Below are 17303 nucleotides of genomic sequence, written 5' to 3' on the forward strand. Positions count from 1 at the left end.
GGGACTCCACACTTTTTTTTTTCATGGGACTCCACACTTCACGCTCGTGAGGCTCTCACCTCCGCCCACACTCGTCAGCGCTACCAAGTCGACCAATCTCAGAGCTACGCGTACGCGTTACATTTTTTGAGAGGTGCGCGTCAATGTCGCCGACGGCCACAGCGAGGTGCTATGCAACTACATGTAGGCTGCGCCGTAGCATACGCGTGAGCTTGACGCCGAGGTATAAATCAGCCTTAACTCTGGGGCACTGATCAGAGCTACTGATAAAGCTCCTTATGACAACCTTTATCTTCATCTTTTCTGTAAGAACATCCATTCGAGTCCCAAAAAGTAATCCTTTCTCTAGCACAACGCTGTGCTTACACGTGACGAGGTGGCCGAGTGCTTAGGTTAGTATGTTGTACTCTGCAAGTTCTGGTTTAAATCCCATCCTCACAGTTTCACTGTTTTGAGAGAGGCAACTGCTTCTGTCTAAGGTTTCTTACTTGCACCTCTCAGCGTCTTAAAGGATGTTTATGGCAAAATTGTATGTAATACTTAGCGAAAATAGCTGCAAAAACATACGTATATGCCATAGTCCAGCCTCCATTAAGAGAGCACCTATATGCGCGGCGAGGTGGCTGAGTGGTTAAGGCGATGGACTGCTAATCTGTTGTGCTTTGCATGTGTGAGTCGAATTCCAGCCTGGTCATTCTTTTAAGAGAGTCCGGTGTTTACGTGGAAGGTAACTTACTTGCACCCTCTTCGTGCTTCGAAGCATGTTATGGCAAAATTGAGTGTCATCTTAACGAAAATAGTTGCAAAAACATACACGTACACATATGTGCCCTCTAGAGTGCCCTCTAAACTCTGGTTGCCTTTCGCAGAAACCTACGCTTTCTCTCACCCAATAGACTATCCACCATTCTTTCAAACTCTCTTCCTCCATCTTGCAAACTCTCTGCACTTGATACGAACAGCGCCACTGATACACTCTGCTCCACGCTAGCATCATGTCTAGACAGACTATGTCCTCTTACATCCAGGCCAGCCCGTGCCAGTCCTCTTGCACCCTGGCTCTCTGATGTTCTCTGTGAGCATCGCTCAAAACTTCGGGCTGCTGAGAGAATTTGGCGAAAAACTAAAAATCCTGAAAAGTGTGTAAACATGCTCCATGGACATCGACCATCGACGTTTATTATAGTTTTTAAAACATTTGTTCGAATTGTTTAATTTTTATTTTTTTTTTAAAGGTTATTTTGGAAAAAAGTGTATGCATATAAGTAAAGCTTGCTTGTTTTTACTCAATATTTAAAATCTTTTGATAAGAAATATTTAAAATATTATTATTTTTATTATTATGATGATACTCAGCTATACCTCACCCTGATGATCCCTCGGTTCCAGCTCGCATTTCAGCCTGCCTGTCAGACATTTCACACTTGATGAAAGATCATCATCTTCAGTTTAACCTTGCGAAAACGGAAATGCTTGAAGTTTCTGCCAACCCGACTCTACACCATAACTTTTCAATCCAGATGGATGGGGCAACCATTACTGCATCCAAAATGGTAAAAAGCCTTGGAGTAACGATTTATGACCAACTAAACTTCTCTGACCACATTTCTAGAACTGCTCGATCTTGCAGATTCGCACTTTATAACATCAGAAAGGTCCGACTCTTCCTATCTGAACATACAGCTCAACTCATTGTTCAAGCTCTTGTTCTCTCCAAACTTGACTATTGCAACTCTCTACTAGCCAGGCTTCCAGCTAATTCTATCAAACCTCTTCAGCTGCTTCAGAACGCAGCAGCACGAGTGGTCTTTGATGAACCCAAAAGAACACATGTAACTCCGCTACTCACCCGTTTGCACTGGCTGCCAGTTGCTGCTCGCATCAAATTCAAAGCTCTGATGTTTGCTTACTAAGCGACCTCTGGCTTTGCTCCTTCGTATCTGCTCTCACTTCTGCAGATATATGTGCCCTCCAGAAACTTGCGTTCTGTGAATGAACATCGCCTCGTTGTTCCATCCCTAAAAGGGAAGAAATCACTTTCCCGAACTCTCACATTCAATCTGCCCAGTTGGTGGAATGAACTCCCTAACTACATCAGAACAGCAGAGTCACTTGCTGTCTTCAAGAAACGACTAAAAACTCAACTGTTTAGTCTCCAATTTCCTTCCTAATCTTAACTGCCTCTCCGGCTATACCACTAACTGTACTCTCTCTCTCTCTCTCTCAAAAAAATAAATAAAAATAAAATAAAATAAATTTACTAATGCTTAGCTTCTTAGACTTTACACACCTGATACTTGTCTATAGCACTTGTTTACTGCTGCTCTTAAAGTTGTGTAAATTGCTTCCTTTTCCTCATTTGTAAGTCGCTTTGGATAAAAGCGTCTGCTAAATGACTAAATGTAAATGTAAAATGTTATGTTAATGTTAAACAAAATTAGACAAAATAAGACAAAAAACTAGACAAAATCAGACAAAAGCAGACAAAATCAGACAAAACAAAAAACTAGACAAAAGACAAAAATAAGACAAAAAGAAATTAGACAAAACTAGACAAAATCGGACAAAACTAAACAAATCTAGACAAAACTAAACAAAACCAGACAAAATTAGACAAAATCGGACAAAACTAGACAAAACTAAACAAAAATAGACAAAATCAGACAAAACTAAACAAAATGAGACAAAAATAAACAAAACTAGACAAAAGTAGACAAAATCAGACAAAACAAAACTAGACAGAAGTAGACAAAATCAGACAAACAAAACTAGACAAAACAAAAATAGACAAAAGTAGACAAAATCAGACAGAACTAGACAAAAGTAGACAAAATCAGAAAAAAGAATTTAGACAAAACTAGACAAAATCGGACAAAACTAAACAAAACTAGACAAAAGTAGACAAAATCAGACAAAACGAAATTAGACAAAACTAGACAAAACCAGACAAAACTAGACAAAAGTAGACAAAACTAAACAAAAATAGACAAAATCAGACAAAACTAAACAAAACTACACAAAAGTAGACAAAATCAGACAAAACTAAACAAACCTAGACAAAACAAAACTAAACAAAAATAGACAAAATCAGACAAAACTAAACAAAACAAGACAAAACTAAACAAAACTAGACAAAAGTAGACAGAATCAGACAAAACAAAAGTAGACAAAAGTAGACAAAATCAGCCAAAACAAAAGTAGACAAAATCTGACAAAACAAAACTAGACAAAAGTAGACAAAATCAGACAAAACAAAACTAGACAAAAGTAGACAAAATCAGACAAACAAAACTAGACAAAAAACTAGACAAAATCAGACAAAAGTAGACAAAATTGGACAAAACTAGACAAAACTAAACAAATCTAGACAAAACTAAACAAACCGAGACAAAACAAAACTAGACAAAACTAAACAAAAATAGACAAAATCAGACAAAACTAAACAAAATGAGACAAAATTAAACAAAACTAGACAAAATCAGACAAAACAAAACTAGACAAAAGTAGACAAAATCAGAAAAACAAAACTAGACAAAACAAAAATAGACAAAAGTAGACAAAATCAGACAAAACTAGACAAAAGTAGATAAAAACAGACAAAACGAAATTAGACAAAACTACACAAAAGTAGACAAAATCAGACAAAACTAAACTAGACAAAAGTAGACAAAATCAGACAAAACACAAGTAGACAAAATCTGACAAATCTAGACAAAATTAGACAAACAAAACTAGACAAAACAAAACTAGACAAAACTAAACAAATTAAGACAAAACTAAACAAACCTAGACAAAACAAAACAAGACAAAACTAAACAAAAGGAGACAAAACTAAACAAAAATAGACAAAACTAAACAAAATGAGACAAAACTAAACAAAATTAGACAAAAACTAGACAAAAAAATCAGACAAAAGTAGACAAAATCAGACAAAACAAAAGTAGATAAAAGTAGACAAAATCAGACAAAACAAAAAACTAGACAAAAGTAGACAAGTCAGAAAAAAGTAGAGAAAATCAGACAAAACTAAACAAATCTAGACAAAACTAAACAAAACCAGACAAAAGTAGACAAAATCGGACAAACAAAACTAGACAAAAAAACTAGACAAAATCAGACAAAAGTAGACAAAATCAGACAAAAAGAAATTAAACAAAACTGAACAAAACTAGACAAAATAGGACAAAACTAAACAAATCTAAACAAAACTAAACAAAACTAGACAAAATTGGACAAAATTAGACAAAACTAAACAAATCTAGACAAAACTAAACAAACCGAGACAAAACAAAACTAGACAAAACTAAAAAAAATAGACAAAATCAGACAAAACTAAACAAAATGAGACAAAATTAAACAAAACTAGACAAAATCATACAAAACAAAAGTAGAAAAAATGTTTCAAAACAAAACTAGACAAAAGTAGACAAAATCAGACAAACAAAACTAGACAAAACAAATCTAGACAAAAGTAGACAAAATCAGACAAAACTAGACAAAAGTAGACAAAATCAGACAAAACGAAATTGGACAAAACTACACAAAAGTAGACAAAATCAGACAAAACTAAACTAGACAAAAGTAGACAAAATCAGACAAAACAAGTAGACAAAATCTGACAAATCTAGACAAAATTAGACAAACAAAACTAGACAAAACAAAACTAGACAAAAGTAGACATAATCGGACAAAACTAGACAAAACTAAACAAATTTAGACAAAACTAAACAAACCTAGACAAAACAAGACAAAACTAAACAAAAATAGACAAAACTAAACAAAATGAGACAAAACTAAACAAAAATAGACAAAACTAAACAAAATGAGACAAAATCAGACAAAAGTAGACAAAATCAGACAAAAAACTAGACAAAATCAGACAAAAGTAGACAAAATCACACAAAACAAAAGTAGATAAAGTAGACAAAATCAGACAAAACAAAAAACTAGACAAAAGTAGACAAAGTCAGAAAAAAGTAGACAAAATCAGACAGAAAGTAGACAAAATCACAAAAGTTGACAAAAACAGACAAAACAAAACTAGACAAAAGTAGACAAAACAAAACTAGACAAAAATAGACAAAATCAGACAAAACGAAATTAGACAAAACTAAACAAAACTAGACAAAAGTAGACAAAATCTGATAAAACTAGACAAAACTAAACAAATCTAGACAAAACTAAACATACCTAGACAAAACAAAACTATACAAAACTAGACAAAATCAGACAAAACTAAACAAAACGAGACAAAACTAAACAAAAATAGATAAGGGTAGATAAAATCAGACAAAACAATACTAGACAAAACTAGACAAAAGTAGAAAAAGTCAGACAAAACAAAAGTACACAAAATCTGACAACACAAATCTAGACAAAAGTAGACAAAATCTGACGAACAAAACTAGACAAAAAAACTAGACAAAATCGCACAAAACTAAACAAATCTAGACAAAACTAAACAAAACTAGACAAAATCGGACAAAACTAGACAACACTAAACAAATCTAGACAAAACTAAACAAAAATAGACAAAATGAGACAAAACTAAACAAAATTAGACAAAACAAAACTAGACAAAAATAGACAAAATCAGACAAAACAAAACTAGACAAAAGTAGACAAAATCTGACAAAACAAAACTAAACAAAACTAGACAAAATCTGACAAAACAAAACTGGACAAAAATAGACAAAATCTGACAAAACGCAACTAGACAAAATCAGACAAAACAAGTAGACAAAATCTGACAAAACAAAACTAGACAAAAATAGACAAAATCGGATAAAACTAGACAAAACTAAACAAATCTAGACAAAACTAAACAAACCTAGACAAAACAAAACTAGACAAAACTAAACAAAAATAGACAAAATCAGACAAAACTAAACAAAAAAGAGACAAAACTAAACACAAATAGACAAAATCAGACAAAACAAAACTAGACAAAATCAGACAAAACTAAACAAAACGAGAAAAAACTAAACAAAACTAGACAAAGGTAGATAAAATAAGACAAAACAAAACCAGACAAAAATAGAATAATCTGAAAAAACAAAACTAGACAAAAGTAGACAAAATCTGACAAAACAAAACTACACAAAAGTAGACAAAATCTGACAAACAAAACTAGACATAAAAACTAGACAAAATCAGACAACAGTGGACAAAAGTAGACAAAATCAGACAAAAAGAAATTAGACAAAACTAAACAAAACTAGACAAAATAGGACAAAACTAAACAAATCTAGACAAAACTAAACAAACCGAGACAAAACAAAACTAGACAAAACTAAACAAAAGGAGACAAAACTAAACAAAAATAGACAAAACTAAACAAAATGAGACAAAACTAAACAAAATTAGACAAAATCAGACAAAAAACTAGACAAAATCAGACAAAAGTAGACAAAATCACACAAAACAAAAGTAGATAAAAGTAGACAAAATCAGACAAAACAAAAAACTAGACAAAAGTAGACAAAGTCAGAAAAAAGTAGACAAAATCACAAAAGTTGACAAAAACAGACAAAACAAAACTAGACAAAAGTAGACAAAAGTAGACAAAACAAAACTAGACAAAAATAGACAAAATCAGACAAAACGAAATTAGACAAAACTAAACAAAACTAGAAAAAAGTAGACAAAATCTGATAAAACTAGACAAAACTAAACAAATCTAGACAAAACTAAACAAACCTACACAAAACAAAACTAGACAAAATCAGACAAAACTAAACAAACGAGACAAAACTAAACAAAAATAGACAAGGGTAGATAAAATCAGACAAAACAATAATAGACAAAACTAGACAAAAGTAGACAAAGTCAGACAAAACAAAAGTACACAAAATCTGACAAAACAAATCTAGACAAAATAGACAAAATCTGACAAAACAAAAGTAGACAAAATCAGACAAAACGCATCTAGACAAAATCAGACAAAACAAAACTAGACAAAATCTGACAAAACAAAACTAGACAAAAGTAGACAAAATCAGACAAACAAAACTAGACAAAAAACTAGACAAAAGTAGACAAAATCAGACAAAACTAGACAAAAGTAGACAAAATCAGACAAAAAGATATTAGACAAAACAACAAAACTAGACAAAATCGGACAAAACTAAACAAATCTACACAAAACTAAACAAAACTAGACAAATCGGACAAAACTAGACAACACTAAACAAATCTAGACAAAACTAAACAAAAATAGACAAAATTAGACAAAACTAAACAAAATTAGACAAAACTAAACAAAAATAGAAAAAATCTGACAAAACAAAACTAGACAAAAGTAGACAAAATCTGACAAAACAAAACTAGACAAAATCTGACAAAACAAAACTGGACAAAAATAGACAAAATCTGACAAAACAAAAGTAGACAAAATCAGACAAACGCATCTAGACAAAATGAGACAAAATAAGTAGACAAAATCAGACAAAACAAAACTAGACAAAAATAGACAAAACGAAATTAGACAAAACTAAACAAAACTAGACAAAAGTAGACAAAATCGGATAAAACTAGACAAAACTAAACAAATCTAGACAAAACTAAACAAACCTAGAAAAAATCAGACAAAACTAAACAAAAAAGAGACAAAACTAAACACAAATAGACAAAATCAGACAAAACTAAACAAAACGAGACAAAACTAAACAAAACTAGACAAAGGTAGATAAAATCAGACTAAACAAAACCAGACAAAAATAGACAAAATCTGACAAAACAAAACTAGACAAAAGTAGACAAAATCTGACAAAACAAAACTAGACAAAAGTAGACAAAATCAGACAAACACAACTAGAAAAAACAAAACTAGACAAAACTCAACAAAAATAGACAAAATCAGACAAAACTAAACAAAATGAGACAAAACTAAACAAAAATAGACAAAAAGACAAAAATCAGACAAAAGTAGACAAAATCATACAAAACAAAAGTAGATAAAAGTAGACAAAATCAGACAAAACTAAAAACTAGACAAAAATAGACAAAATTAGACAAAACAAAATTAGACAAGACTAAACAAATCTAGACAAAACTAAACAAACTTAGACAAAACAAAACTAGACAAAACTAAACAAAAATAGACAAAATCAGACAAAACAAATTTAGACAAAATCAGACAAAACTAAACAAGACTAGACTAAACTAAACAAAACTAGACAAAAGTAGACAAAATCAGAAAAAACTAAACAAAAAAGAGACAAAACTAAACACAAATAGACAAAATCAGACAAAACAAAACTAGACAAAATCAGACAAAACTAAACAAACCTAGACAAAACAAAACTGTACAGAACTAGACAAAATCAGACAAAACTAAACAAAATCAGACAAAACTAAACAAAAATAGACAAGGGTAGATAAAATCAGACAAAACAATACTAGACAAAACTAGACAAAAGTAGACAAAGTCAGACAAAACAAAAGTACACAAAATCTGACAAAACAAATCTAGACAAAATAGACAAATCTGACAAAACAAAACTAGACAAAAGTAGACAAAATCAGACAAAACGCATCTAGACAAAATCAGACAAAACAAAACTAGACAAAATCTGACAAAACAAAAGTAGACAAAATCAGACAAACAAAACTAGACAAAAAACTAGACAAAAGTAGACAAAATCAGACAAAACTAGACAAAAGTAGACAAAATCAGACAAAAAGAAATTAGACAAACTAAACAAAACTAGACAAAATCAGACAAAACTAAACAAATCTAGACAAAACTAAACAAAACTACACAAAATCGGACAAAACTAGACAACACTAAACAAATCTAGACAAAACTAAACAAAAATAGACAAAATCAGACAAAACTAAACAAAACGAGACAAAACTAAACAAAACTAGACAAGGGTAGATAAAATCAGACAAAACAAAACTAGACAAAAATAGACAAAATCAGACAAAACAAAACTAGACAAAAGTAGACAAAATCTGACAAAACAAAACTAGACAAAATCTGACAAAACAAAACTGGACAAAAATAGACAAAATCTGACAAAACAAAAGTAGACAAAATCAGACAAAACGCATCTAGACAAAATCAGACAAAACAAGTAGACAAAATCTGACAAAACAAAAATAGACAAAAATAGACAAAACGAAATTAGACAAAACTAAACAAAACTAGACAAAAGTAGACAAAATCGGATAACTAGACAAAACTAAACAAATCTAGACAAAACTAAACAAACCTAGACAAAACTAAACTAGCCAAAACTAAACAAAAATAGACAAAATCAGACAAAACTAAACAAAAAAGAGACAAAACTAAACACAAATAGACTAAATCAGACAAAACAAAACTAGACAAAATCAGACAAAACTAAACAAAACGAGACAAAACTAAACAAAACTAGACAAAGGTAGATAAAATCAGACAAAACAAAACCTGTCAAAAATAGACAAAATCTGACAAAACAAAACTAGACAAAAGTAGACAAAATCTGACAAAACAAAACTAGACAAAAGTAGACAAAATCAGACAAAACACAACTAGACAAAACAAAACTAGACAAAACTCAACAAAAATAGACAAAATCAGACAAAACTAAACAAAATGAGACAAAACTAAACAAAAATAGACAAAATCAGACAAAAAGACAAAAATCAGACAAAAGTAGACAAAATCAGACAAAACAAAAGTAGATAAAAGTAGACAAAATCAGACAAAACTAAAAACTAGACAAAAATAGACAAAATCAGACAAAACAAAAGTAGACTAAATCAAACAAAAGTTGACAAAAACAGACAAAACAAACTAGACAAAAGTAGACAAAATCAGACAAAACAAAACTAGACAAAAGTAGACAAATCAGACAAAACAAAACAAATCTAGACAAAACTAAACATAGACAAAACAAAACTAGACAAAAATAGACAAAATCAGACAAAACGAAATTAGACAAAACTAAACAAAACTAGACAAAAGTAGACAAAATCTGATAAAACTAGACAAAACTAAACAAATCTAGACAAAACTAAACAAACCTAGACAAAACAAAACTGTACAAAACTAGACAAAATCAGACAAAACTAAACAAAACGAGACAAAACTAAACAAAAATAGACAAGGGTAGATAAAATCAGACAAAACAATACTAGACAAAACTAGACAAAAGTAGACAAAGTCAGACAAAACAAAACTACACAAAATCTGACAAAACAAATCTAGACAAAAATAGACAAAATCTGACAAAACAAAAGTAGACAAAAGTAGACAAAATCAGACAAAACGCATCTAGACAAAATCAGACAAAACAAAAGTAGACAAAATCTGACAAAACAAAACTAGACAAAAGTAGACAAAATCAGACAAACAAAACTAGACAAAAAACTAGACAAAAGTAGACAAAATCAGACAAAACTAGACAAAAGTAGACAAAATCAGACAAAAAGAAATTAGACAAAACTAAACAAAACTAGACAAAATCGGACAAAACTAAACAAATCTAGACAAAACTAAACAAAACTAGACAAAATCGGACAAAACTAAACACTAAACAAGTCTAGACAAAACTAAACAAAAATAGACAAAATCAGACAAAACTAAACAAAACGAGACAAAACTAAACAAAACTAGACAAGGGTAGATAAAATCAGACAAAACAAAACTAGACAAAAATAGACAAAATCAGACAAAACAAAACTAGACAAAAGTAGACAAAATCTGACAAAACAAAACTAGACAAAAATAGACAAAATCTGACAAAACAAAAGTAGAAAAAATCAGACAAAACGCTTCTAGACAAAATCAGAAAAACAAGTAGACAAAATCTGATAAAACTAAACTAGACACAAATAGACTGAACGAAATTAGACAAAACTAAACAAAACTAGACAAAAGTAGACAAAATCGGATAAAACTAGACAAAACTAAACAAATCTAGACAAAAATAAACAAACCTAGACAAAACAAAACTAGACAAAACTAAACAAAAATAGACAAAATCAGACAAAACTAAACAAAAAATAGACAAAACTAACACAATAGACAAAATCAGACAAAACAAAACTAGACAAAATCAGACAAAACTAAACAAAACGAGACAAAACTAAACAAAACTAGACAAAGGTAGATAAAATCAGACAAAACAAAACCAGACAAAAATAGACAAAATCTGACAAAACAAAACTAGACAAAAGTAGACAAAATCTGACAAAACAAAACTAGACAAAAGTAGACAAAATCAGACAAACACAACAAGACAAAACAAAACTAGACAAAACTCAACAAAAATAGACAAAATCAGACAAAACTAAACAAAATGAGACAAAACTAAACAAAAATAGACAAAATCAGACAAAACAAAAGTAGACTAAATCAAACAAAAGTTGACAAAAACAGACAAAACAAAACTAGACAAAAGTTGACAAAATCAGACAAAACAAAACTAGACAAAAATAGACAAAATCAGACAAAACAAAATTAGACAAGACTAAACAAAACTAGACAAAAGTAGACAAAATCGGATAAAACTAGACAAAACTAAACAAATCTAGACAAAACTAAACAAACCTAGACAAAACAAAACTAGACAAAACTAAACAAAAATAGACAAAATCAGACAAAACAAAACTAGACAAAATCAGACAAAACTAAACAAAACTAGACAAAACTAGACAAAGGTAGATAAAATCAGACAAAACAAAACTAGACAAAAATAGACAAAATCTGACAAAACAAAACTAGACGAAAATAGACAAAATCAGACAAAACAAAATTAGACAAGACTAAACAAAACTAGACAAAAGTAGACAAAATCGGATAAAACTAGACAAAACTAAACAAATCTAGACAAAAATAAACAAACCTAGACAAAACAAAACTAGACAAAACTAAACAAAAATAGACAAAATCAGACAAAACTAAACAAAAAATAGACAAAACTAAACACAAATAGACAAAATCAGACAAAACAAAACTAGACAAAATCAGACAAAACTAAACAAAACGAGACAAAACTAAACAAAACTAGACAAAGGTAGATAAAATCAGACAAAACAAAACCAGACAAAAAAAGACAAAATCTGACAAAACAAAACTAGACAAAATCTGACAAAACAAAACTAGACAAAAGTAGACAAAATCAGACAAACACAACTAGACAAAACAAAACTAGATAAAACTCAACAAAAATAGAAAAAATCAGACAAAACTAAACAAAATGAGACAAAACTAAACAAAAATAGACAAAATCAGACAAAACAAAAGTAGACTAAATCAAACAAAAGTTGACAAAAAACAGACAAAACAAAACTAGACAAAAGTTGACAAAATCAGACAAAACAAAACTAGACAAAAATAGACAAAATCAGACAAAACAAAATTAGACAAGACTAAACAAAACTAGACAAAAGTAGACAAAATCGGATAAAACTAGACAAAACTAAACAAATCTAGACAAAACTAATTAAACCTAGACAAAACAAAACTAAACAAAAATAGACAAAATCAGACAAAACAAAACTAGACAAAATCAGACAAAACTAAACAAAACTAGACAAAACTAAACAAAACTAGACAAAGGTAGATAAAATCAGACAAAACAAAACTAGACAAAATAGACAAAATCAGACAAAACAAAATTAGACAAGACTAAACAAAACTAGACAAAAGTAGACAAAATCGGATAAAACTAGACAAAACTAAACAAATCTAGACAAAAATAAACAAACCTAGACAAAACAAAACTAGACAAAACTAAACAAAAATAGACAAAATCAGACAAAACTAAACAAAAAATAGACAAAACTAAACACATAGACAAAATCAGACAAAACAAAACTAGACAAAATCAGACAAAACTAAACAAAACGAGACAAAACTAAACAAAACTAGACAAAGGTAGATAAAATCAGACAAAACAAAACCAGACAAAAATAGACAAAATCTGACAAAACAAACTAGACAAAAATAGACAAAATCAGACAAAACAAAATTAGACAAGACTAAACAAAACTAGACAAAAGTAGACAAAATCGGATAAAACTAGACAAAACTAAACAAATCTAGACAAAACTAAACAAACCTAGACAAAACAAAACTAGACAAAACTAAACAAAAATAGACAAAATCAGAAAAAACTAAACAAAAAAGAGACAAAACTAAACACAAATACACAAAATCAGACAAAACTAGACAAATCAGACAAACTAAACAAAACTAGACAAAACTAAACAAAACTAGACAAAGGTAGATAAAATCAGACAAAACAAAACTAGACAAAAGTAGACAAAATCTGACAAAACAAAATTAGACAAAACTAGACAAAATCAGACAAACACAACTAGACAAAACAAAACTAGACAAAACTCAACAAAAATAGACAAAATGAGACAAAACTAAACAAAATCAGACAAAAATCTAACAAAAGTAGACAAAATCAGACAAAAAAGTAGATAAAAGTAGACAAATCAGACAAAACTAAAAACTAGACAAAAATAAACAAAATCAGACAAAACAAAAGTAGACTAAATCAAACAAAAGTTGACAAAACTAGACAAAATCTGACAAAACAAAACTAGACAAAAGTAGACAAAATCAGACAAACAAAACTAGACAAAAAACTAGACAAAAGTAGACAAAATCAGACAAAACTAGACAAAAGTAGACAAAATCAGACAAACAAAACTAGACAAAAAACTAGACAAAAGTAGACAAAATCAGACAAAACTAAACAAAACTAGACAAAATCGGACAAAACTAAACAAATCTAGACAAAACTAAACAAAACTAGACAAAATCGGACAAAACTAAACACTAAACAAGTCTAGACAAAACTAAACAAAAATAGACAAAATCAGACAAAACTAAACAAAATGAGACAAAATCAGACAAAACTAAACAAAACGAGACAAAACTAAACAAAACTAGACAAGGGTAGATAAAATCAGACAAAACAAAACTAGACAAAAATAGACAAAATCAGACAAAACAAAACTAGACAAAAGTAGACAAAATCTGACAAAACAAAACTAGACAAAAATAGACAAAATCTGACAAAACAAAAGTAGACAAAATCAGACAAAACGCATCTAGACAAAATCAGAAAAACAAGTAGACAAAATCTGACAAAACTAAACTAGACACAAATAGACTAAACGAAATTAGACAAAACTAAACAAAACTAGACAAAAGTAGACAAAATCGGATAAAACTAGACAAAACTAAACAAATCTAGACAAAAATAAACAAACCTAGACAAAACAAAACTAGACAAAACTAAACAAAAATAGACAAAATCAGACAAAACTAAACAAAAAATAGACAAAACTAAACACAAATAGACAAAATCAGACAAAACAAAACTAGACAAAATCAGACAAAACTAAACAAAACGAGACAAAACTAAACAAAACTAGACAAAGGTAGATAAAATCAGACAAAACAAAACCAGACAAAAATAGACAAAATCTGACAAAACAAAACTAGACAAAAGTAGACAAAATCTGACAAAACAAAACTAGACAAAAGTAGACAAAATCAGACAAACACAACTAGACAAAACAAAACTAGACAAAACTCAAAAATAGACAAAATCAGACAAAAATAAACAAAATGAGACAAAACTAAACAAAATAGACAAAATCAGACAAAACAAAAGTAGACTAAATCAAACAAAAGTTGACAAAAACAGACAAAACAAAACTAGACAAAAGTTGACCAAATCAGACAAAACAAAACTAGACAAAAATAGACAAAATCAGACAAAACAAAATTAGACAAGACTAAACAAAACTAGACAAAAGTAGACAAAATCGGATAAAACTAGACAAAACTAAACAAATCTAGACAAAACAAAACTAGACAAAATTAAACAAAAATAGACAAAATCAGACAAAACAAAACTAGACAAAATCAGACAAAACTAAACAAAACTAGACAAAACTAAACAAAACTACACAAAGGTAGATAAAATCAGACAAAACAAAACTAGACAAAAATAGACAAAATCAGACAAAACAAAATTAGACAAGACTAAACAAAACTAGACAAAAGTAGACAAAATCGGATAAAACTAGACAAAACTAAACAAATCTAGACAAAACTAAACAAACCTAGACAAAACAAAACTACACAAAACTAAACAAAAATAGACAAAATCAGACAATACTAAACAAAACGAGACAAAACTAGACAAGGGTAGATAAAATCAGACAAAACAAAACTAGACAAAATCAGACAAAACAAAAGTAGACAAAATCTGACAAAACAAAATTAGACAAAATCTAACAAAACAAAAGTAGACAAAATCAGACAAAACGCATCTAGACAAAATCAGACAAAACAAAACTAGACAAAATCTGACAAAACAAAACTAGACAAAAGTAGACAAAATCAGACAAACAAAACTAGACAAAAAATAGACAAAATCAGACAAATGTAGACAAAATCAGACAAAACTAGACAAAAGTAGACAAAATCAGACAACAAGAAATTAGACAAAACTAGACAAAATCGGACAAAACTAGACAAAACTAAACAAATATAGACATAACTAAACAAACCTAGACAAAACAAAACTAGACAAAATCAGACAAAACTAAACAAACGAGACAAAACTAAACAAAACTAGACAAAGGGAGATAAAATCAGACAAATCAAAACTAGACAAAAATAGACAAAATCAGACAAAACAAAACTAGACAAAAGTAGACAAAATCAGAAAAAACGAATCTAGACAAAATCAGACAAAACAAAAGTAGACAAAATCTGATAAAACAAAACCAGACGAAAGTAGACAAAATCAGACAAACAAAACTAGACAAAACAAAACTAGACAAAAGTAGACAAAATCAGACAAAACTAGACAAAAATATACAAAATCAGACAAAACTAAACAAAAATATACAAAATCAGACAAAACAAAACTAGACAAAAGTAGACAAAATCAAATAAACAAAACTAGACAAAACAAAACTAGACAAAACTAAACAAAACTAGACAAAATCAGACAAAACTAAACAAAACTAGACAAAATCAGACAAAACTAAACAAAACGAGACAAAACTAGACAAAGGTAGATAAAATCAGACAAAACAAAATCAGACAAAAATAGACAAAATCTGACAAAACAAAACTAGACAAAAGTAGACAAAATCTGACAAAACAAAACTAAACAAAACTAGACAAAATCAGACAAACACAACTAGACACAACAAAACTAGACAAAACTCAACAAAAATAGACAAAATCAGACAAAACTAAACAAAATGAGACAAAACTAAACAAAACGAGACAAAATCAGACAAAATAGACAAAATCAGACAAAAGTTGACAAAATCAGACAAAACAAAAGAAGATAAAAGTAGACAAAATCAGACAAAACAAAAGTAGACTAAATCAAACAAAAGTTGACAAAAACAGACAAAACAAAACTAGACAAAACTAAACAAAACTAGACAAAAGTAGACAAAATCTGACAAAACTAGACAAACTAAACAAATCTAGACAAAACTAAACAAACCTAGACAAAACTAAACTAGACAAAACTAGAAAAAAATAGACAAAATCAGACAAAACGAAATTAGACAAAACTAAACAAAACTAGACAAAAGTAGACAAAATCTGATAAAACAAGACAAAACTAAACAAATCTAGACAAAACTAAACAAACCTAGACAAAACTAAACTAGACAAAACTAAACAAAAATAGACAAAATCTGACTAAACTAAACAAAACGAGACAAAACTAGACAAGGGTAGAGAAAATCAGACAAAACAAAACTAGACAAAAATAGACAAAATCAGACAAAACAAAACTACACAAAAGTAGACAAAATCTGACAAAACAAATCTAGACAAAAATAGACAAAATCTAACAAAACAAAAGTAGACAAAATCAGACAAAACGCATCTAGACAAAATCAGACAAAACAAAATTAGACAAAATCTGACAAAACAAAACTAGACAAAAGTAGACAAAATCAGACAAACAAAACTAGACAAACTAGACAAAATCAGACAAATGTAGACAAAATCAGACAAAAGTAGACAAAATCAGACAAAAAGAAATTAGACAAAACTAGACAAAATCGGACAAAACTAGACAAAACTAAACAAATATAGACATAACTAAACAAACCTAGACAAAACAAAACTAGACAAAATCAGACAAAACTAAACAAAACGAGACAAAACTAAACAAAACTAGACAAAGGGAGATAAAATCAGACAAATCAAAACTAGACAAAAATAGACAAAATCAGACAAAACAAAACTAGACAAAAGTAGACAAAATCAGAAAAAACGAATCTAGACAAAATCAGACAAAACA

General features: G+C 29.4%; 1 protein-coding gene across 1 annotated transcript in view; it reads right to left on the reverse strand.

The window, feature by feature from the left end:
• Window positions 1-17303, reverse strand: part of LOC130221901 (zinc finger protein 721-like) — a 364016-nt gene that overhangs the window by 76002 nt on the left and 270711 nt on the right. The window lies entirely within an intron of this gene.

Source organism: Danio aesculapii, chromosome 4 (genome assembly GCF_903798145.1).
Source record: "Danio aesculapii chromosome 4, fDanAes4.1, whole genome shotgun sequence".
NCBI lineage: Eukaryota > Metazoa > Chordata > Actinopteri > Cypriniformes > Danionidae > Danio > Danio aesculapii.